The following is a 24251-nucleotide window of genomic DNA, read 5'->3' on the forward strand; positions in this document are numbered from 1 at the left end:
ATAGATCAGGTTCTATAGGGAGACTAGTAAATGTAGAGTAAATATTGTGTTTTGTATTAAAAATGTTTTGAAAACATGGTTAATTTTATTTCATTTTGTATATCTTGTATTTGGTCTCCCTAAAACAGGTTTATACCTGGTTGGGCGTGGTTTTGCAGGACATAGCAATGCAAGCTTAAGTGAGCTCTGACTCAGCCCATGCACTGAATGCACGTTCATACCGATATCCTGCATGCACATTTGTAGGAAAGCAGAACAAAAGTGCTGAATTATTTCATTTTGATGAAAATGAGAAATTGGACTGAGTGGCAATGTATGAGCCAGTTCTATTTCTAACGCTTAAAAGCTACACTGAATAATAGACAAGTACAGAATATTCATGTTTTCCTATAACTTGTATTTTTGGTTTCACACCTATTTAGGCTACATGGAAACTGGCAGACTGCCTTGTAAGCCCTTTTGGGTTTGGCATCTAACATTATTGATGCAAGGCCACTACATTGGATACAGAATACAGACCCTCCACCTGAGTAGATTTCTGTTGTTGGGCATAATTTAGTCCACCTAAATGTCTATTTTATGCATATCTTAACACTATTTAGATGTAAATATTTTCCACTATAACATTGTGATGGTCAATTTGAGAATATATCAACAGCCAGGTAAAGGTCATTTGAAAACCTTGAGGGAAGTCTTGCTGCACTTGCAGCTGTGCCAGCAGTACAGGGAGCAAAAATCTAAGTGTATCTGTAATCATCTTGGTTTGGAGAAACGGTTAGTGTGGGTTTTCCTGTAAATTTAATCTTGAGGTTAAGATAAAGATTAATAAACATATTTTTTGCCTTTTTTAAAACATCTTTCTTGCTATCGTCTCCAGAAAGTGACGAGGCTACCAATGACCCAATGCGAGCTGACAAAATCGCGCATCAGGCACACAATACTCTGTGTGACCCAGGAAGAATGATAGCTGAAAACATTTCGGAAATATCTGAGGTTTGTATTTGTATTACAAAGGATTACAGGATCACCTTGGTATAAAAGGTATCAAATTATGAAGTGTTGAAATTTTGTTTATATGCTGCTGATTTATTGGTTGTTGTTTTGAACCCTGTTGCCACTTTGCCCCACCTGCTGAGATGCCGTATAATGATTCATTCTGGCTGTCCTCATGCACTGTTCGTATGTATACCTAAAAAAAGTCACAACAATTCCAATATGACTCATCTAATCATGACCCACGTAATCAGAAAGGCTGGATCATGTGACCAATGTGCTGACTGGAGTAAAGAAGGAGGTAGTTCTGAGACCGAATGTGCGTGTAAGGAGTTAGGTTGGGGTGGTGAATGGGTCAAACAACACAGGACTTTCTCACAGGAGTGAGAAACAGAGTGAACTTTGAGTCCGTTTAAGGTACTATGGTACCTGTCACCATGTTTCTTTACCTAAACCTAACCTACTTAACTTAACTTGCCTCAACCTAACCTCTGTAACTTTATTGTAAGTACGTAACTTAACATTAAGTAGGCCCAGGCGATGTCATTCATTGGGCATCAATACTTTAGATATCACACAACACCTGTACTATCTAGTCTATATATCGGCCTAAATACAGTGAAAAAAACATCAATGGCCTCCAGATACAACAGATGATAGCCCCTGAATGCAACAACAGGACACTAATTTAATGTCTTACAAGTTACGATATCTTTTCGGTGCTTAAACCAGTAGATACCCACCACCTGTACTGTCATGTAGACTGAATTTATTCTTTGAATATTTCTAATCATTGCATTAGAAAATCAGGAAAACTTCCCTCTGCATGGCTCATGACAAGCTCTGTGGATTATCTTGATTAACCGGGTCATGATGTCTGGAAAGAGACATTGCTCTTGTATAAGCATATTTTGATTAATTTAATACATTCATCCCTACCTAAAACACATTGTTTTTTTTTTTTTGCTTTGCCAATTGAAGATGGTCAAAAAAACAAAAACTAAATATTTTTATATCACTTGGACTACAGCAGATATGGATGCAGCAGCCTCACCATCTACAGTTAACACTGTGTCAACAGTTGCCAGGCCTGAGGCAGCACACGTATTTCCAGGTGAAGACATCCAAGATCCTCTGCACCAGTGATGGTTGAACAAAGCAACAGAAACTATGTGACACAGGACATTACTTTATATAATGATAATAATACATGCCGCTGTTGTATATGTGGTGCATGTTATAGACCTCTGGTGGCTGTCAGACTGGCTAAAATCTCCTCTTAGGTGTTGAGGTGGTTGCAGTGGGCCGTCCAATCAGCAGAGGACACACGCCAGATAACACGCTTCGTCACAGTTACACAGCAGAAGTAGAATCAAGGGTCTTCTCATTGGCTGAGTAAGCAGGCAGTCTGCGTGCTAACTTGGCTGAAAGCGACATGACTGCCAAAGGTGTGAAATCGGTTTAATGCTTGCTGCATCCTCTAATCAGCCGCTTGACATTCCAGCCAAGAGCCAGATGGCCCAGTATAATGCTCTGAAACCAGCAACACTGACCAGAGCTGATATGACCTTTTGCTAGATCTCTACGATACATTAAAGGAGGTTAAAGTGTGTTGTAAGCTTTTAACTTTCTCTCCTATAGCACCTGCCTTTTCTTTTTATTTCACTCTGTGGTTTTGCTTGATCTATTTTTCTTTTTTATTACATAAGCTCAGTCATAAAGTCTTCTCTGTAACTTTGAACAATTACAGAGTGTCTTTTAAGACTTCCAAAATGACCCAGTGAAAAAGCACTGAGGAGTATTGCGGTTAACGATTTGGCAAAATCGATAGTATAAATATCAGCACGCAGTCTGCTAAACAATCTGCTTTTATGAGCTACTGATGCTGCAGCCGCTTGATTATGCGCTCACAGTCTATTGATGTAACAGCTTAAGCATGCAAAGACAGACGAGACTAAAAATAACAGCTTTTTTGTCAAGAGAGCAGAGAAAACGAGAGCAGAGCTGATGTTACCCATTAGAATTAGGCAACAACAGCAGGGACAATGACAAATATTAGGAACAAATGGGAGCTTGTTTACGTGGGCAGGGATGAGTGCCGACTGTGGGCAGTCACCTTCATGACACAGACACCTCTCTAGACACCCATTTCACACCAGGAAGAATACACAATATGAACAAAGATGCACAGTAGAGAGAGGATGTAGAGAGTCACCTATGAGAAAGATCCTACAAGATGACCAATAGGACACAATATACCTGCATTTGGGCATTAAAAAATCCACATCCTCATGTTTGTGCATGGACACACATTTTGTGGAGGAAGATGGACCTAACTTTGAAAATCTGCTTTTCTTTTGTGTTTCTGTTGCTGTGGTTGACCTCGTCTGAATGAATGAATTTAAGGGGGACACTGAAGTGTATCCAGTCCTGCTCAGACTCTCAGATAGCCACAAAAAAAAAAAAAGAAAAGTAGGAAGAGAGTCGGAGCAAGCCGGCACCAATAGGGTGAAACTAGGAAGTGAGCGTGGTTGGCTGTGTTGGCTCTCGCTGCTGCTATGGAAACAGCATGACAGAGCAGAGCAGACTGACTCTGCAGAGGCAACGCTACATGTGTAAGCTCCCAACACACACACACACACACACACACACACACACACACACACACACACACACTTAAATGATTTAGCTTTGATCATATCAGTACAATGATAATCACATTAAAGAAACAAAGATGTTAATAGTGAGAAATTTTACAAGAACTGTTTACGCACATCCGCCCACACACAATATACGCACACACGTAGCACCCACATATGTGCACATATTTACACAAAGCAAGCAGAGGTGGAAAATGTATTCAGATCTTTAATTTAAAGGAACACTTCACCCATGAAATAACCATTTGTAAATCAAGTAGTCATGTTGTGTTATCTTGTGAAGAGAACTTTGTTTTTCTCGCATGCCTCTATGGATAACAGCAAACATATCGATTGGTTGACTGATTGGGGACCACATTTAACAACAGCAGAGCTTTATCTTTACACCCTTTTACAAATTCTCACACAACTCATGCAGTATGATCCAAGTCTCATTTATCCGGTCGTATGCGGTGCTTCCCAAACAAATGCATTTTTTGTTAAAACCTTAGAATTTTAAACTGAACTGAAAGGGAAACTTATCTATGCTCCATTCAAAGCCAGACTACAATACTTAGGTTCTTTACATGGTCTCCTATCAATCAATAAATCAATATGTTTGCCATTTTATATGGAGGCATGTGAGAAAACCTGGAGAAAATTTAAGTTTTCGTCACAAATTCAAGGTAACATGGCATGACTACTTAATTTATAAATGGTCATTTTGTGGGTGAAATATTCCTTTAAGTAAAAGTAACATCACAATGTCCACTTATAAGTAAAAGTAATACTTATTATGTCAATAGCCACACTTACCACAGGCTAATTGTAACTGCTGCATTTATGCGTGAACAGCACTTCTGCTCGAGTTGGTTTGGGTGGATTTAACTCACAACTTGATCCTGATTAGTCTTTTAAGAATGTATTTTGTGGTGCAATATGAATAATTCAACCTGATGTTAATCTAAATAAACAAAATGTTCGACATAGGAGTACTCATATCTTAAACAAGGAAAAACAAACTGGGTTCAGACACTGAAATTATAAAACTTTATTTTAGAATGTTCCTCGAATAAGTTGATTTGCACTGAGAACAGTCTGAAACATTAAAACACAGGAAGCTTTTTTCCACTCTCTATAAGAAAATAATAAGGATTTAAATCCAGACAAGGATGACCTAGAATTTTTTTTTTTTCACTAAATAATGCATCTAGTTTTAAAAGATGATTATATGCTTTTGGGGCCACATGGGGTCTTAAGGGGGCTTACAACTCTCAGTTGTGTTTTTGCCCCCTCTATTTAAGCTTCTTGTAGGGCTGTAATGTCCACAATACTAACATGGAGCAAAGGAGATTGATAGGCAGACAGACAGACAGACAGACAGACGGATGGAACATGTCACTTAGTTCGGTGCTTTTTGTTTCATGGTTGGTAAGAGAACTTTCAGCTCTAATTCCACTATTCCCCGCATTGTGTTAATGCTCAGATAGAAGGAAAAGTGACCGGGAAGTGAAGGGACAGTCAACAAGAAGGAGAGTACTACAAGCTGCTAACAGGTGTTTTACATATTTCACTGAATCAAAAAATCATTGAATTTGAAAGTTCACCTGCAAATTATGGAAAGTAACCATTTATTCATTCATTTTCCATAACCACTTGTTCTGTTAGGGATCGCAGGTGTGCTAAAGCCTAAAAGCCTATCCCAGCTGACACTAGGTGAGAGGCAGGGGACACCCTGGACAGGTTGCTAGACTATCACAGGGTAACACATAGAGACAGACAACCATTCACACTCAAGTTCACACCTACGGGCAATTTAAAGTCACCAATTAACCTGCATGTCTTTGGACTGTGGGAGGAAGAAAAGCCCACAGTGACACGGGGAGAACACGCAGACTCCGCACAGAGGGGCTCCCCCACCCTGGGTTTGAACCAGGAACCCTCTTGCTGTGAGGTGACACTGCTAACCACTGCAACACCGTGCCACCTGCAAAGTAACTCGTAACTATATGAATATAGAAGTGTAAAGAGTACAGTACTTCCCTCCTGAAATGCAGTAAAGTATAAAGTATCATAATTAAATGCAGTACTTGAGTAAATTGACTTGAATTTCACCTTAAGCGGTCTCTTTTCTTCCATCTGCTCTTCATTAAAGTTTGTGTGTGTGTGTGTATGTGTGTGTGTGTGTGTGTGTGTGTGTGAGTGTGTGTGTGTGTGTGTGTGCTCCTCCATCAGATCTAGAGGGTGAAATCCCCAGGGTCCCATGACAGCCATCACTTCACGTGCAGCCTTGCCATCACCATAGTAACCGCTGCCATAGAGACTGTCTCCCAGGAGCTGGGTGTATTTTTACTCACACACACTCTCTCTCTCTCTCTGTCATAAAACAGAACATGCTGCACTCAGTGGGCGATCGCTCCACATTTGGCGACGCTTTACATAGCCTCAAATAAATCAGACACCTTTATAGCACCTGAATAAGAGATTTGGAACAGCATCTCCGTGTCTTTATTTTTATTTGGCTATGGGTTTTTTTTGGTAGAGGTGTGAATGCTGCACTCTGCAGAACTCACCCTGGGCTTCTGCACTCTTTCACAATTAAACAGTCACACACTGTCACGCACAAGCACATGTGAAACACAGCCACACATTAAAATGCCCACACACACACACATACACATAAGCCAGTGAATTAACAGCTGCACGCAGACTCATTTAGTTCATGATTACTTTGCGACGGTGACAGCGAGAGAAAATGGAAGATCCTGTTTCACATCCCAGTGCTTCACATTGTCAGGCAAATCCCTGAGCAGTGTGTCAGTGTGTGTGAGAAAGAGACTGTGTATGTGGGAGGCAGTTAGCTAACTAGCAGCCAGGAACAGCTTGTTCTGTCTTTTTTACATTCATTAAATAACCACTTACAGCAGTTACCTGAACCAGCACAGGCATACAAACACACAGTTATCAGTCTTTTGTTCTGAGCGAGGACCTGAATCATTCCTACAGTAAACTTCCTGTTTGAAAAGCATGGCGTTTACTATCTGGGAGAAATATACTTTATTAATGTTGTCAGGATTCATTTTGCATGCACTGGAATGATCACTGAGGTTTGAAGTACAGGTGTATCTCGGGGGAGAATGATGGATATTGATGTTGGACAATCAGTTTGACATTTTGTGTATTTATAGCCTCACAGCCAACACAACCTGGGATATCTTCCAGCTACACATCACATTAACAAGTAATAAGCACATGAAGACAATAAACAAATATTGAACTTGGAGGGTTTCAGTGCATATTTGTGTGTTCTTAATGTGTCTGCTGCTAAAACTATAAAAGTAATGTGCCAAGGAATCAGTTCAACATATATGTAATAACATTTGACCAATAATTCCTCCATCACCTACACCCAGTTCTCCTGTTCAAGGTCACAAGGAAATTCTAGCCCATCATAGCCATTAGTGAGGTTCACTGTGGACAGATCGCTAGTCTATAATAGGTTTGACATAGATGGAACCATTCACATTCACATGTAAAGGCAATTTAGCAACCAGTTCATGTAACCTGCATGTATTTCAACTAGAGCTGCAATGACCGGTCAGTGAGATCATTCGTCGACTGACAAAAAAAACAAGCAATGTTTATAATAATTGACTCTTTGGTGAAAAATTATTAATTGATAATGAAAACATGTGGCAAGCTAAGTTCACACAACATGACTTTCCAAGTCGTCAGATTGCTGTACTGTTTACACTTGCTGCCTAGTCATCGGGTGTCTTGAAGTCTTTGTGGTTTTTACACTACATGACTGACCAATGACAGTGGATCATTAGCTACAAGATCTTTATCCAGGAGGAATCCCAAATAAGTCGAACCACAACCTGAGGTCAGGGCCAATGATGAGAAAATATCAAATTAAAAAAATGACGAAGCAGCATCCCAAGTATGTTAAACGTCTCTTCCCCTCTCTCTGTTACTTTCTCTATATGCACACAGACACACACACCTTGGAAATCACCATGGTGCTGCTTGTTTCTGTCCTCAGCCTGTGTATTGTGCTCTCATTGGCTGTAGCCTGTTGACAAAGTCCCTGACATGCCCAGTTACTAAGCCTGTTAGATATCTTGAGAGCATCAGCAATGCATCAGTGAATGCATCACCCATTTACGAGTGCCAGGCCAATGCCAAATTGCCTCTGATCTGGGGTTATGTTGTTGGCTTTAGTTGCAGCCCCACTTTGGAGCACTGACGGATACCAACACAGACATGTGGAGAACATGAATATTTCACACAGAACGCAGGTGGATTTGGACCTGGACCCTCTCTTAAATTGAACTTAACACAGCGTAACACAAAGCCATGTTAGTCCTTGTTAGTTTCCTATGGTATGCAGGTGAATCGCCTCGCAAAGCACTGTAGCAAAGTGGGCAAACACCAGCCTGATCAGTGATGTAAAAAAAGGGATGAGTCAAAAGTCTATATTTTTCAGCTTCATCTAAATGAGGACATTTGCCTGGAGGCTGTGTAGTGATTTACCGAAAAACTGACAAAGAAAATTTGATGCAGTGGTGGAACAGGAAGCTCAGTCTTTAAAAAATATGAAGGAGAAGATTAATACTGTAAAGAAGTTGTATGTCCCGTACGATCACAGATACACACAAAAATAAACATGGCATTATGTCATAAATTGTTGCAGGAAGTGATTGGCTGCTTATTTACACAATGTTTGTTATCAAGAAAGCTACCTGATGAGTGAGAAGAGGTGGAGGTGTGACCATTCCACTGTTCAACAGCAAGCCAGTGAATTAAGGGAGCAACTATATCTATTTCCTAACTTTTGTTATACAGGAACATCGTGCAAGTGGCGAGAGTGAATGAGGACAACTTGGACATCAGCATCAGACTAAACAAAACTAAACAAAAAATAGTTGTTTGTCAGTGTCTTCCAAATCACCCAAAATACCTTTTTTTCTGATCTGCTGCAACTTGTTAAGGTCTGATTAAATGTATGTACTATTTGGTTAAGTTTAGAAAACACTACACCTTCAAGGACACATCAAAGAGTCCATTGGAAGGAAGCAAAGCAGTGGTCACACACTCTGTATGCCCAACCATCCACCTCCAACCTCTTGAGTTCTTGCAGATGTATAACATTGCAATGCCACATTCACCTTTGCTACTGAGTTATTTTAGTATCTGAAGAAATGACCAATGCTCTCTTTTTTGTGGTGAGGGCAAAGTCCCAAGGAATCACGCAATCTTGTTGAATCATGGTTTGGGGCGTTTTCACACTCGCAGTCAGTCCGATCTGCCTGCCACAGTGGCTCCAGGTGGCATGTCTGTAAAATTCAGTGACCCTTACATCACTGACACTAAAAATAACACTCGACCGACACAACAAAACACAAGAGCAGCTGACAGTTCACCTGCACCCAAAATGTGGCAATCAATTCTGCTCAGATGCATGAATGAACAAATACACAAATGCACCAAATGGGTCAAACCAGTGTTACCTAAACTGAGACTCCAGCCACAGAGTGACCTGGAAAACATGTCTCCCACTGTGACTCTGGACTGGAAAAGTTTAGGACTGCATTCAGTGACAAATACCAACAAAGGACAAACAGAAAGTTAGACAGACAAACAGTGGGATATATAAATAGGATGCAATAAAAGAGAAATAAACAAGCAGCCAGACAGAGAGAGGCAGTGTGACAGAGAATCGTGCTGTCATAGAGAAACGTATTGGGGTTACTGCAGTTATTTTTTGACATACAGTACAGTATTTACATACATCAGCTAATGAAGAGTATTCCTGATATGCTAAGTTGATTAATCAGTTAGCTTTTCGATCTCTTAAATGAGAGTTTGCTGCTTTTTCTGTAATATACTATTGTAAACTTTGTGTCTTTGGGTTGTGGATTGTTGCTCTTTAAAGGACTGATTGACAGTATAAATACAGAAAGGAAAGTAGGTGAGAGAGAAGTTTATGACAGCAGGAATCACACGTCAGATTGTTATATGGTATGCATTTTAACCAGTAAGCCATCAGGATGTAGCCTGGAAATCCAGACCCAAATCTAGAAAGATTTAGGGTCTGGCCATGAGTAATGCAAATGGCCCAACTCGAGGGGCGGCCCCAAGCATGCATTTGTAAATATCACTGCACGCAATTGGATAACACTACGACCAATCAGAACAATACACGGGGTGATGTATCCAGAGCTTAACTACCAGCGGAGCTAACTGGTATATTAGACTCTTGCCGTATCCGGTCAACAAAACAGCAAAAACGTCCTTCTTGCAAAGTAAAGACTCGAGCGCCGTCTTCTGTTCCTTTTTCAGAGAAAAAGCCAAGTCTCAATCGGTCATTGTAACGGCCAAAGCCGTTTCAAACAACTGGTGTTCATCCATAGCCATCTTGCAATGTTTACTGACTGATTACGGACTTCGTCGTCGCATCGCTGTCGTCATCTGTTTAGCTCGCCTCTGGCCCACCTATATCAAATACACCGATGTGATCGGTGCAGCTCGATTTCATGGGCATAGGTAATGAGCAGCATTACTGATTGCCAGAGTGACTCGCTGAGCAAATTCAAATTGTGCTCTCGCAAGAACTCTGGATTTCCAGGGTAATCAGGAGGCATGTCAAGGGAAAACCAGAGGATCCCAATCCCGGTAATGGGTAGCAAGATCCATTGAAGGGGTCGCAAAACAATTACTAGAAAAATGCAGTGCTTCCTTTTTAGCCTTCCTTGCCTTTTTCCTTGTAAATTACAAGACAATTTTAGATCTTCAGGACTATAATTCAAATGAAACGAGAGAAAACATTTAACACTAAGAACTGCTAAAAAATATAAATGTATGCATGATGATGATGATGAGGGGAATCTCTCAAAAGGACACTTGTAAATGAAAATAATCATGTGTTGCAGCCCTAATCAGAACCATATTTCAGTATAATGGATAATTAACTGTACAAAAATATATGGACTCACTCACTGGACACATTAAATTAAAAAAATAAACACAATAAATCTGCTTAAAATGTAATAAATTAAGGGAATTTCTAATTTGTTACACACTTGGGTCTTTGGCATCATTTCTTTTTACTGTTATATAACAGAACATGGCAACATCACTACAAAGAAGTCATAAAGGACCAGGAAAGTCAACAAAATGAAAACAAATAAAAGGTTTCCTCTCCCATTAATCATCTCACAACCTCAAATTTATCTTGAGACTCTTTAGAGGGGCCTGACCTCAGACTAGGAACAATTAGACCAACAAACAGCATACAAAGTAGAAAACCAGTTGTTGAAACAGCTATGGCAGTAAAATGTTGCTTACACCTTTACCGATATAGGATTATGAATGCAGGAATTTTACTTACAGTGAAGTACTTCAACATTAATGTACTTTGACTTGAGTAAAGGACATAAATACTTCTTCCACCATTAAGTTATTATTACAGGGCTTTATTAGTAACTCCTCTGACTGGTCACATACAGCATTATGTGTGCTGAACAGGAAACCGCTGCTATGGACACAGCTTTGGTCATAGACACAGAGCAAAGTTATAAAATCCTTTGAAAATCCTTATTTTGTATCAGATGATTGATTTCATTAGTAAGGAGCCATATAGTAATCAGGATCACAAAACAAACCCCTTCAGGGTGATTCAAGTCCTGCGTCACCCTGTCAGGGTTTATTTTGCAATAATGAGCTTTTACCTTATGTATCACATGTTAATGTAAAGTGAGTCCTTATGAACAGAAAGTCAACTGGCTGTTCACAAACATATCCAGACCGACTTATTTGGTTTTTCATCTTAAAGCTTCACTGGTCCAACTGTTCCTCGGTATCAGTGAAGCTCACAGAGGAAAGACTTTATTTGAGCTTCTGTCTCCTCTCCTTCTGTCATCTCTCTCTCTCTCTCTCTCTCTCTCTCTCCCCCCCGTTTCCAGGCCAGTCTTTTATTTTTTCTCCTCTCTGTTCTTCCAGGGTTGTGCTCAGTGGCCCAGTTCTGCCTGAGACGCCCCAGCACATCTCCTCTTTCTGTCTTCTCTCTTTTCCCTTTCAGGCTTCTCTCTCTCTCTCTCTCTCTCTCTCCTCCTTCTCTCAACACTCCTCCGTCTGTCTGTGTTTAACTTTTTCTCTTCCTCCATCCCACCCCCTACCAAGAGACAGAAAGGGAAGCCATCTTAAAATCAAGCACAGTACTTTTTGTTTCCTCTCTACGGGAGCGTCTCAATCTAAATCCATTTTTAAATTCCAGGGAGGTGATTCATTGGAAAGATAAACTTATCATCGTGTGTTTGAGAACAAGGAAATCTCCACAGACTGTGTGCTCTCTGCTCTCAGTCATCAACATGCCAGCAGAGAAAGTAAATGATAACTTTAGTCGCCATTTTGCAAAACTAAAGTTTGTCTTTTGACATGGACCAAACCCCTAAATCACGCACTTGTCAGACACAGTCATATCTTCACGGTAACCTAGTTACAGCTATTCAGCTCCATAAATTTGACATCTACAACCTCCAGGTCATGTCCTAAACCAGTGGTTCCAAACTGCTGGGTCATGGTCCAAAAGTGGGTCATGGGTCTGCTCTGAATGGGCTGCAAGTGTGTTTTTTACACACTTGATTACAGTACAGTGAATTTCAGCACAGAGCTTTTATTTTGAAGTACCACTTTCTGCCATAGAGTGAGTGAATAATGGACAGTTACTTAACAGAGACAACAAACTAGCTCACTGACATGACCAAACAGGACTCAGAAATCTGGCCCCTGTTGCTGGATCAGATAGGAACTCTAAACTAAAATATAAATATTACTATATTATTATTTTACATCTAAAATATAAATATTATTATTGTTTTATTGTATTATTATTAAAAATATAGCTATGTTACTGATAAGTAGATTGTTATGTATATATGTATATAATGCATACATGTGCAACACATTACTTGCCCATTTATCATCATTATCATCAACCATTACATCAACCATACAGAAAATGAATGAATGAATAGTTTACTGGTATTTTAGATGGTTATTTATGGAGAATATAAACACTGAAACCTAACACGGAAGACTTTTAAAATTTGTCAATATTCTGCCGTGACTCCTCTAGGATGTGTACGGTCACAGTTACACATATAAAAAAATAAAAAGAAACACACTTAGCAAAACTAGCTTCACTGCTTTAGCTAGTCCTATCATAGAGTTAACTTATACATGATAACCCTTGTCACCTTGATCTCCTGTCTAACATTAAGTATACAGGAAATAATCATGTAAATATCTCTTTTTAAAGCAGACACATCTCAAGAATTGTTCTAAGCAAAAAAAATTTTCAAAAAATGTAATAGTGACTATGCTTATGTCGGTGTTAGAAATTTAAGCAGCAACTATCTGACTGAGACAAATATTCTAGATAAACAGGCTCAACAAACTTTTCTGCTGCACAAGAATCTTAAGTGTGATGCAGTAAAAGGTTTTTTCTGTGAGGCCAAATCACACCATATCGCACATACATCCTGTGTTTTATGTGTATTTGTTCATCACACAAACACAAATGCCCCCCGAGGAAGACAAAGTTAGTAATGAAAATAATTATCTTTGCTTTAAATTAATCACTCCCTTTGCTCATTTTTAGAAGCAAACATGGATGAGAATACAATATCATAATAGCAGAACCAATTTCCTTCATATGATGACTGATCTGAGACAGAGAGGACGAACACAGTGGCCTCTAAATTGACTCTTGATGTCAATGTCAGTCTGCAAGAGTGTATTTCTGTTCATGTGTGGCCATGTGTGTGTTCATTTGTGTGTTTTATTTAGTTATTTAAGGTCACCTTGCCGTGCTGGTGTCCCAGCAGCTCGTCCAACGCTCAGAGCCCGAAGGAGAGAAACACACAGACACACACACGTCTACTATTACAGTGTCATGTCTTAGAGCTTTTGACCTAGAAGCTGTGAACTATTCATAGATCACACTAAGGACAGGGCGACACTTGTTATTAAAAGTTTTAGGTTAATTTGATTTAACATTCTGAGGACTGAATGTGAACCCTCTATGCACCAGGTCATGTACAGTACAGTCTGATCCACATGGCTTTACAGTGTCTACCAATGTGGAACTCTCCAGATCGCACGTGGTTTAAACCAGTGGGTTTCCAACCTGACTTCTGACTCATCTTTTATTGTGAAATACTAGATAATTTTAATTCAAACCCTATGTCTAACCTGGTACAAGTGGTCACCAGCAACTTATTGCTATTTTTTGAGGACACTTGAGGGCAGAGGAGCAACCTGTAAACAAAGCAGTGACATATTGTCAGCAGACAAATGCTCATTTGCCCATCTAAAGCAGACCCAGAACAACCGTCAGTGGCGTCATCCTTGGTTGAGCTGTAATGTTAGCTAGCTTAGTGGTGCTTGGTGAGCTAGCAGTGGGCACCTCCTTGGAGTGAACTTAAGGCTGTGCAATTAATTGTCTGGTGATCGTGATTACAATTTTGAGGTCAAACAATATCAAAATTAATGAAATATATCAAACAAAAATATCAAACACTGGCAGTTATAACTCCCACACTTCGGTGGTCGACTGCGACAGGCCCTAACATCAAACCAAAAGCATCGAGAATTTCTGAGGTTATCAGAGAGTTTATTCAAAAAGATTGTTTACAACTGTATTACCGACCTAGACCAAACTGCCTGCCGCTGCCATCTTGGAAAGTCAATACAAGTCAAAAGACGAGCGTGACGTAACATCTGAAGTCTGTGGAAGGTCTCCGGATTGTACTTTTTCATCGTCTTCCCACAACTGGGATCAGCACACACATGAACCATTTTGTCTGTCTGTGATGATCCGTCCACTCGTCGCTAACGTGTCGCTCGCACTAACTCTCATCTAATCTTGTTCGAGTTCGTCAATCGACTTGTATGGGCTTTCCAAGATGGCGGCGATGGTATGTTGAATTTTGGGCAATAAATAATAAATACAGCATGTTTTAAAAGTCAAAACATAATCATTTTCATAATCCTGATTTCAATTTTGACCAAAATAATTGATTATCGTGATTATGATTTTTTCCATAATCGAGCAGCCCTAGGTGAACTGTCCCTTTAACTTAAAGTTGTGATTCTGGGCAACCAACCAATTTAAGTTCAATGTTTACTCTCTATTAGCTCACTTTTGGTCAGCTGAGGGAAAAATCTGGCTCTTCAGCTAGACACTAGCTTTATCTGCCTTCCATTTTGTGCTTGGCGGGTAGCAGTACAGTGGATATTAAGAGCTTATTTTTGGCTGAAAAAGCTGCCTGCTTTGTCTGGAAATTATACTAATAAAAGCAGTAAAAGCTAGGCTAAACAGTGTTATGAGATAAAAAACCAGCAATATGAGCTCAGAGACTTTAAGGGGCTGTACACATGCCGCGTTTTTTGCGCGCTCAAATTCATTGTCTTCAATGAGGATGTACGGCAGTTGTGCTCAAATACCAGAGCAATGTTGTCTCAGTTCCCAAGCGGCCATTTTTCAGGGCGTGAAGGCTGTGCCCTGAGATAAACAAAGTTCAACTTCTGGAACGCAGCAGTACACAGCACATGGTATGTGACAAGGAACAACCAATCACAGCTGACGGATATCTTTCCCGTCTTCCGTAAATATCAGTCTGTGGTAAATATGGAAAAGTTGATCATTGGGGTGCAGGGTTGCCAGAGCTTTTCATCTGTCCCTTGGATGATATTTCCACACACAACAGGCCTACACAGACACAGCACCTGGAAGAAAATCAGCTCTGCACTCAGGATTTCAGGTAAATAGGCTAAGATACAGTACGTGTTAAGGTTGCTTAGCAACCTCAAACGCAACCCTTCCGCTGCACTCTTGACAGCAGGCCTCAAAAAGATACAAAAGTAGCACCCAGTGCCTGACCTCGCGTTTTCCAGGCAGTTAAAGATGTGGCATGTGACAGCCCCTAAAAAGACCTGTAGATCTGGGGGCAAGCGCAGAGTTGGGATTTATGAACACTTACCTTAAACTTAACCCAGTTATGATCTTAACTTTGATGCTAAAAACCAAGATTTAACCCTAAAACAAATGGGTAGCCCTGGATTTCTATTGAGTCCCCATTTGTGTGACTTTCAGTCCAGTTCTCTTCCTTCACAACATGAGGAATACAGAGCCCACAGCGTCCTGATTGCAAAAGAACGGTTCACCTTCACCTGAAAAACTCTCTCTGTACACACTGTGAGACCTGCTGCTATCTGGAACAACCTCTCTATCTTTCTGTCATCCCTCTCTCTTTCTTTCTCTCTCTCTTTGGCCAGGAGTCAATCTCTCTTTTTTACTGCCAGCTGATAGCTGTGCATGACTGTCTGGATCTCTATTCATGCGTTCACTCCATCTATCACCTGCTGCTGCCTCTGTCACCCCTCGATCCCCACCTCCCTTCTTCTTCTTCTCTGCCTCTTTTCTAAATGAAAACAGATAATATGCTGTGGCTTTTTATCTCGGCATTGATATCATTCAGCTTCCAGCTCATGCCCTTGTCCTCAGGTTTACTGTCTTGCTCAAAGTCGCTTCAACATTGATGCTGCAGAAATCCGTGACCTCTCTGTGGCAACACAGGCTCTCCTAAGACGAACTTTACCCGCTATTTTGCAGGGTTTTTGGATGTTTTCTTTTTTTCCTCACACTTCACGGCAGCCACCATTTGCATAAACACCCTTTAGTCAGTTTTATCCCTAAAGCTTTCCTTAACAGTCCGTGGAAATTGCACTGTGAGCAGTTGCCATGGTAACCGGGGACTCAATTGCCCAAAATTACCATAAAACACTAATTAAAAAGCCCTGGCTAAGAGCACCATTTTGACAAGCTTTATGCAACACTGCTGAACCAGTCCCTCAGGTGAGGAAAATGGACTGGGAATGGAAATCATTTCAACACCCACTGCATAACATTTTGTAATTCTGTGGACTGAATGTAAACTTAGTGTATCTGAGTGTAGGTGTACAATGTGTGTGGTAAAATATGTAAGTCTAGAGCTGAGTAGTTCTGAGGTGCCAGGTTTTGGACAATGTGTGCTGGACAGTTTTTAGTGAATGAGATTTTTGTTTGCCTGATTGTGACAAAAGTTTATGATCTTTTTTTAATATAAAAGAGTATATAAATTACACAGTTACCAGCATCAACATACCAGCAGTACTGTATAATTCAATGGCCATAGCACACACTTATGGTTACAACAGAAGTAATAGTCAAAGCACAGCAGCTGGGATCTGCTGATCCAAGGAGCACATGTCATTAAGTTTTCTGGAGCACTGATGGTAAATAGGACAATCAATGGGGGTGTCCTGGTGGCTTGAGGGTTTAAGATGTTGACCATTTAATGGCACCAGACTGAAGTCCGGTTGGGGACCTTGGTTGCATTTCATGTTCCAACCCAATAGCCGTAATTAATGTTTCTGCATTGTTCGCATTGTTTCTGAAAACCATATGTATGTAACATTTGTATTGTTAATGTGATTAATGTGTGGCTATGTTTAGGAACAAAAAACACTTGATTATGGAAAGGAAAAGATCAAGTTTTGGCTTAAAATACCCAGTTTTGGCAGCACAATTCTCTTAAAAACAACCAGTTCTGTTGTTTGTTGGTCTCAAACAGTGATCTGCACTGGTCTGTAGCTTGGCGGCCATCTTGCCTGGGTGTCATCTATCGTTCTGTCCTTCTCCTAATGAGAAACTCAGCTCATGAACATGTAATCAGGGTGTTCTTTAAAAAAAATGGTAATGTATACCTGCCAAGTAATTTTGGTGAAAATGTCTGTTCACCTTTCTAAATAAATGTGCTGGCTACATGTTAGTATCAGCCTATATAATATGAGTAAGGGACACAGTCAATGCCTCTGTTTACAGTTAATTTCCAACACTGAGTGTACTCTTTCAGTGCCTCATCCTTGAACACCCCAGGATGGAGACTGTAACACATGCTGCAGGTACAACGCTGCCCCTCTGAACTTAAGCAATCATATTACATCCCACTTGCTGTTTAACTCTCTACTTCAGGCTGCGGCCGACACATGGTGTATCGTTTGTTCGTGAAAATGATGATATTGATTTGGGGATTATGACATGGCTAGTGGGACGATGATAGCTTGTGTTGTTGTTAAACATACTGTCAAATTGTATTTATTGTTTGGCAACAGTACGCAATGTAATTGACTTTGAATGTTGCTAGCATAGCGTTAGCTCTTTGGCTAGTAGCACCTCTCAGTAGCTGAGCCAAAGGGTTCTATGGGCTGAGCAGACTAGAAATAGCTCCTCATATTTAATGTTCATCCTATTTACTTGAGGTGTGAATAACGTTTCCATTGCATTGTTTTAGGTGTTGGGTAGGCCTCAGGTGTTAGGGTTAGGGTTATTTTGATTGCAAAAAGCATAAAATATGAATGAATATTCTTACTTTTTTATTTCTTTGGTAAGTGTTGTGGAAATTCTCTGGTGCTGGTGAAGAATGAAATAGAGCATTCTGCTGGCCAACAAGGTTTTTATTTTCTTTGCAAAGAAAAGGTCAATCAACACACGAGCGGTCAGAATGAAGAAAGACCCCGAGCATGGGAAAGCCTAAACATTTATACCTGAGGAACGCCTCTTAAGGTGTGTTTCACACCCTTCTGTCTGCTGTAGGGAGTGGCACCCCTACCCAGTGTTTTCACACCCTTTTGTCTGCTGCAAGTATTGGCTCCGACCCCCAAGGGTGTGTTTCACACCTGACGTATCCTGCAGGGTTTTGTATCTGGGTGGGAGGTTAAGAGGTCTAGACATCTGAAGTAGTTGAAAACACAAATAATACACAAAGAAGATCAAATTACTATTACATAAGTCACCGATATAAGCGGGATAATGCCCTTTGTGGTGACCATTGTCACTTTTTAATGGCCTTCGCAGAGGCAACTGTCCTCTGCTGCATGTTGGATGGTTCACAACGCCACATCAGCCATTGAAAAGTGATAATGGACACCTTGTTTTTTTAAAGATATTTTTTGGGGTGTTTTGCCTTTAATGCACAGAACAGGTAAGTGTGAAACGGGGAGAGAGAGAAGGGGGATGACATGCAGCAAAGGGCCAAAGGCCAGATTCGAACCCGGGCCGCCGCGGCAACAGCCTTGTACATGGGGGCGGCAGTAGCTCAGTCCATAGAGACTTGGGTTGGGAACCGGAGTGTCGCCTGTTCGAGTCCCCGTCCGGACCAAAATATGGAGCGTGGACTGGTAGCTGGAGAGGTGCCAGTTCACCTCCTGGGCACTGCCGAGGTGCCCTTGAGCAAGGCACCGAACCCCCCAACCGCTCGGGGCGCCTCACCAAGGGCAGCCCCCTCACTCTGACATCTCTCCACTTTGTGCATGTATAGGTCCTGTTTGTGCATGTGTGTGTCTTTCTGACATGTGTGTAATTGACAAGCAAGAGTGAAAACATTGAACTTCTCCTCAGGGAAAGGAAATAAACTTAAACTTAAACATGGGTCGCCTGCTCTACCCACCAAGCCACCGACGCCCCATGGACATAATGTACCCATGGTTTGCAAAAACTTACAATGCCAACATCTCTCCTGGCTACTGGGCTGCAGGTTCCTCTCTCTGAACATTTTCTGTCAGATACAGCTCAACCATGACGATCAAGTAAATGAAAAAATGCCTAAAAAAATACTACAGGACCATGGTGTATCCTAACACTAGTTGACGCTAACAAACCCACAAAGACAATACCAAGATTCTGTGTCAGTGTGTGCTGCCCTTCTGACCACATCTGTTTTTCCACACAATCTGGTGATAGACACAAGTTAGATCTTTCTTTCTTTCTCATAATTTCACTGAAAAGAAAATGATTCAACTGTCATTTTCACAAGTTTGATGTAACATCCATATGATCTACTATCCAATGCTGCTGTAATGACAAAGCAAATGTTCCATTTCAGAAGATCTAAATGGCATGGGAAGACCTTTGAGCTCTGGCTTCTTATTTGTGTCCACCATGCTGCTGCTGCTAGATATATGGTCTAGGCAGACCTGACTACCATGGTTTAGCTAACCAAAAACTGGCAAGTTAGTCCTGAACATGCCAAAGACATAGAAAGCAATTATTTGGTTCAAATGGAGTACTGCACCTCAAGTACAAACGGATCTTCACACTTCTGGTCTCTGATTCACCTGAAGGGCATTCACAACTACACCACCTGTCTGATTTTAATGAATGCTGGAAAGTTAGAGCAGTGATGCATCATCATCATCATCATCTCCATTGTCACCATCAGAATCATCTTTTCACCGCCAGTTATCATCAGCACCGACAGAGCACAGACAACTTGCCTGTCTGGACGCAGAGAGAGAGACAGTAGGAGAGCAGTCAGAGAGAGGAGGCAGCTCCATGACAACACACTGGTGTTAAGCCCACTAGTCACGACACAAAGGCGCTCTGGAAAATGTTTTAACACGATGCCATCACCACAGCGACGTGGGCATCACAAGGCAAATTCAGGCCAGTCAGTCAAGGGTGAGACACTTCACTCCCACATACCTGGGCACTGTCGAATTTCAGCATCACGATTCAAAATGCTTTTAAAGGAATGCAAATCATGTATTGTCCTTGTAGAACACTATTTCTGACTAATGAGGAATAAAGTTTTGTTACTGCAGCAACTTATAACTTTACCTCAGAATCTTCACTCTTAAGTTGCAGATATTCTCAATATGTCATTCAGTCATACCAGACGACTAATCAAAATTTGCAGAAAGGTACTGTCTTGCTGAGCTTTTTATATTCTATCAAACTATTTTGCAAAAGTTTATGTACACAGTGTGCATTTATACATCTTAAAAGCTAAAAAATGATAAGTCAGCTAAGTCTAAAAACAGTAAGCCAACATTAACCCCAGTCTCCAGTGTGAATGTCCTGTGCTTGATCCATTCAGCCACTACATCTTACTCCCTCCATGGACTGTGTTGCTCTTTACACTATGTCACCTGACATTCCAGCAGTGCATTTGTGAGTTTTTGTAAATTTGCTATTTTAATCCTAGAGAATATCCAAGATTGGCATGTGCTAACCCTAACACTGACTTCTTTGCTCTGATCCTAACTGCTTCTGACCTTGATACGTCAGTGTGACGAGTACTAGCCAATCACAGCACGCAGTGGGATCCAAAATAACACATCACAGGAAAGAGTGTAAATAGCTGAAGAGGTGCAATGTGACTATTCTCAACTAGGTGCAAATAGACACTCAGTTTTTTTTATATTACATGTAATAAGTCGGCGGGCGGCACGGTGGTGTGGTGGTTAGCACTCTCGCCTCACAGCAAGAGGGTTGCCGGTTCGATCCCGGGCGTGGGGGCCCTTCTGTGTGGAGTTTGCATGTTCTCCCCGTGTCAGCGTGGGTTCTCTCCGGGCACTCCGGCTTCCTCCCACAGTCCAAAGACATGCAGATTGGGGACTAGGTTAATCGGTAACTCTAAATTGTCCATAGGTGTGAATGTGAGCGTGAATGGTTGTTTGTCTCTATGTGTCAGCCCTGCGATAGTCTGGCGACCTGTCCAGGGTGTACCCTGCCTCTCGCCCGATGTAGCTGGGATAGGCTCCAGCCCCCCCGCGACCCTCAAGAGGATGAAGCGGTTAGAAGATGAATGAATGAATGAATGAATAATAAGTCGGCTTTACCCTTTCACAGCATTTGCATATTAGACAACAATTTGTTGTCAAATCAGTGACATGTCTAATTTACTTTGCCTGGCATTGTTTGCATCTCAGATTTTACACCTCTCTAGTCACAAACGTTGCAGATACAAGTCAGTATAGTTAAGGACAGACATTTTAGGGGATATAAACAGAAGAAAAACACATTTTTGAGTGGAGGGGGACTGAGGGGGATTCAGTGTCACTGTACAAATAGACAATACCGTACAAGGGTATCTCAGCTTAAAACAACAAAAAACATTCAATAAAAATGTGCATGTCTCTTCTTATATCAAAATACACTACACCAGTGGTTCCCAACCTGGGGGTCGGAAGCCCTCAAATGGGTCACAAGATGAATCTGAGGTGTTGTGACATGATTTTTGAGATAGAAGACAAAATATTGTGCTGCAAGGTTCGTTTCTTAGGGGCCACAAAACCAAGATATAACATCACTGCAAAGTATAATGTTGAAATGCATGAGATCACTCAGTGAAAACTGTCAGCATCGACTGTATGGTAGGTGCACGTGTCAACAGGCGTAATTGAATTGCTAATGAGCCCTGTGGACTGCATGTTTAAGGCAGCAGAACATGCTGCCATACAGGCAATCCAATGGACACCTATAGAGCCCGTAAGACCTGTGGGAGCTGGCCTACATATACTGATATATACTGCATGCTACAGAGACACAGAGATTCAACAAGAAGAAACAGAGGAAGCAAGAAAGAGTGGGGAGAAAGAGGAAGTCAATGATGCATTAGGCAGCCGAGCTTTAGACACACACACACACACACACACGCACACGCACACACACACAGATGAGTAAAGTGATCGAAGGAGAAGATTTTCAGAGGCGGAAACGACAGTGTTGTGACTAAAAAATTCATAGTCAGCAATCCTCTCTCTCTCCTTGTCACACACACACACACACACACACACACTCTTCATAAAGTCACATGCAGCTCTACACACGCATGGATGGGCACCCACACTCCACAGTGACACAGTATGCTGCACACACACACACACACACACATGCACACACACTGGTCTGAGGTCTCACGTGTCGTGGAGTGGTCTATTAACATTCTCCACACATGGGTGACTACAGTGAGCCAGGGGACTTTGCTCTCAAATGTAAAGAAAAAACACTGTCAAACAAAATTACCGCATCACATCTCATCCAAGAGATGAACTCATGAATGGAGTGAAAATCATTCATCATTCAAACACTGTTTACTGCGAGAAAATAAGGCTTGTCTTTGCCGTGTCTCAGAGCACTTTGACATAGTACACTTTCTGTTTGAAATATTGTAGTAATGACTGTTTGACCTGCCGTACTGAGCTCTACGGGACATTACCTGATATTCTACGCTTCCAAACAAAGCCAAAGAGTGGCAAGTGGTGCCAAAAATACAATTAAAATGTCATGTATCATCATAAAGCACTATCTCCTGTTCTCTAATATAAAAATCTAACCCTTTCGACACTAAAACATTAAAACACAACAACAGAACACTTTACAGCACACACTTTAACTTGTCAAAGCAGGAAAAGCACAGGTGGGACTAATAACTTTAATGATGGCTCTGTTCCATTGTTAATGTTAGCCTGTTATGACAAGTCAAAAAGTGTACCGTAAAAAAGATCAATTAGTACCATTCACTTTTGGGTTTTGTGTGTGTGTGTGTGTGTTTTTGTAGGGTAAGGACGGGGATTTAAGAGTTTTATCCTAATTTTGACTTTCCTGCTGTCAAAGCTCTCATTACTGACTGAAACCAAAGAAAGGGTTGAAATTATTTCCTTCCCCTGAGCCTAAAAGGAAGTGGGATCATGTCAAGTCACCACCGTTTCCTTGTGTGATCTGAGTGGGAGTAGCTCAGCTCAGGCAATGTAGATGACCCTACTCGCTCCTGTGACGGCCACAGTGTCCACACAAATAACATCTATTTGGTCAAATTTATGCAACGTAAAAGATAAATCCGGCAATGCGCTAAATATTTCTTCTTATCAACAATTACCATGAAGTTTTGTCTGTGTATCAAAATCTGATACATCTTATTCTTCTGTGCCACAGAGCCCCTGTTTTTGTCCAATTACTTTTAAAAACACAATAACGAGCCACAGTGTTGCACTAGGTGACATGCATCTGCATTACCATGAACACACACATGCTGTAGTTTATTTTGAGTTGATCCCAAACACACACCGTCCTAATGCTAGAAATATACGCACTAGTGCACCATATCTGCAGCTGGAAATAGTCCCCACTGAGCAACATTTGCTACAAACTCCAGTGTCCAGCTGTTATTATTTAGCTTTTTTGAAAAATTAAACTCTGTGTTTGTAAATCATTTATTAGTAGAGGAAAGTAATTAAGTACTTTACTCTAGTCCTGTACTTAAGTATGATTTTGAGGCATTTATACTTAACTTCAGTATTCACTCCACTACAGTTCAGAGGGACATACTGTAATTGTACTTTGAGGTAATGCATTACAAAAGTAATATGTTACAGTATTGCATTTTAGCAGTAAGAAAGTAATATAATACATTACCAATTTTGGGTAATAGTGTTACATTTATAATGTCAACTAACATGTTACCACCCAAAATAATTTTATTCTATTATTATAATTTTTTTTTAAATTCATCTACACCACGCCACTTCCACCAGTGCGCCACCACAAAAATATCCCCTGAAGGACTTTGTGTCTTGTCATGTCATTATAGGTTAAGTTATAGAAGGGTGCCAGTGGTGGGCACATCTGGGTGATGCCGCACTGTGTTAGCATGCATAATGAGTTTCCACTCAACTATACCAACGTCTACAACATATCCTGATTGCTTTTTATGTCCTAAGCCTGCTTGAAAA

At 40.9% G+C, this 24251-nt stretch overlaps 1 protein-coding gene across 11 annotated transcripts in view; it reads right to left on the reverse strand.

Moving 5' to 3' along the window:
- lrrc7 (leucine rich repeat containing 7) overlaps nucleotides 1–24251 on the reverse strand; it is a 149022-nt gene that overhangs the window by 61300 nt on the left and 63471 nt on the right. The window lies entirely within an intron of this gene.

This window comes from Epinephelus fuscoguttatus, linkage group LG10 (genome assembly GCF_011397635.1).
Source record: "Epinephelus fuscoguttatus linkage group LG10, E.fuscoguttatus.final_Chr_v1".
In the NCBI taxonomy this organism is placed as follows: domain Eukaryota; kingdom Metazoa; phylum Chordata; class Actinopteri; order Perciformes; family Serranidae; genus Epinephelus; species Epinephelus fuscoguttatus.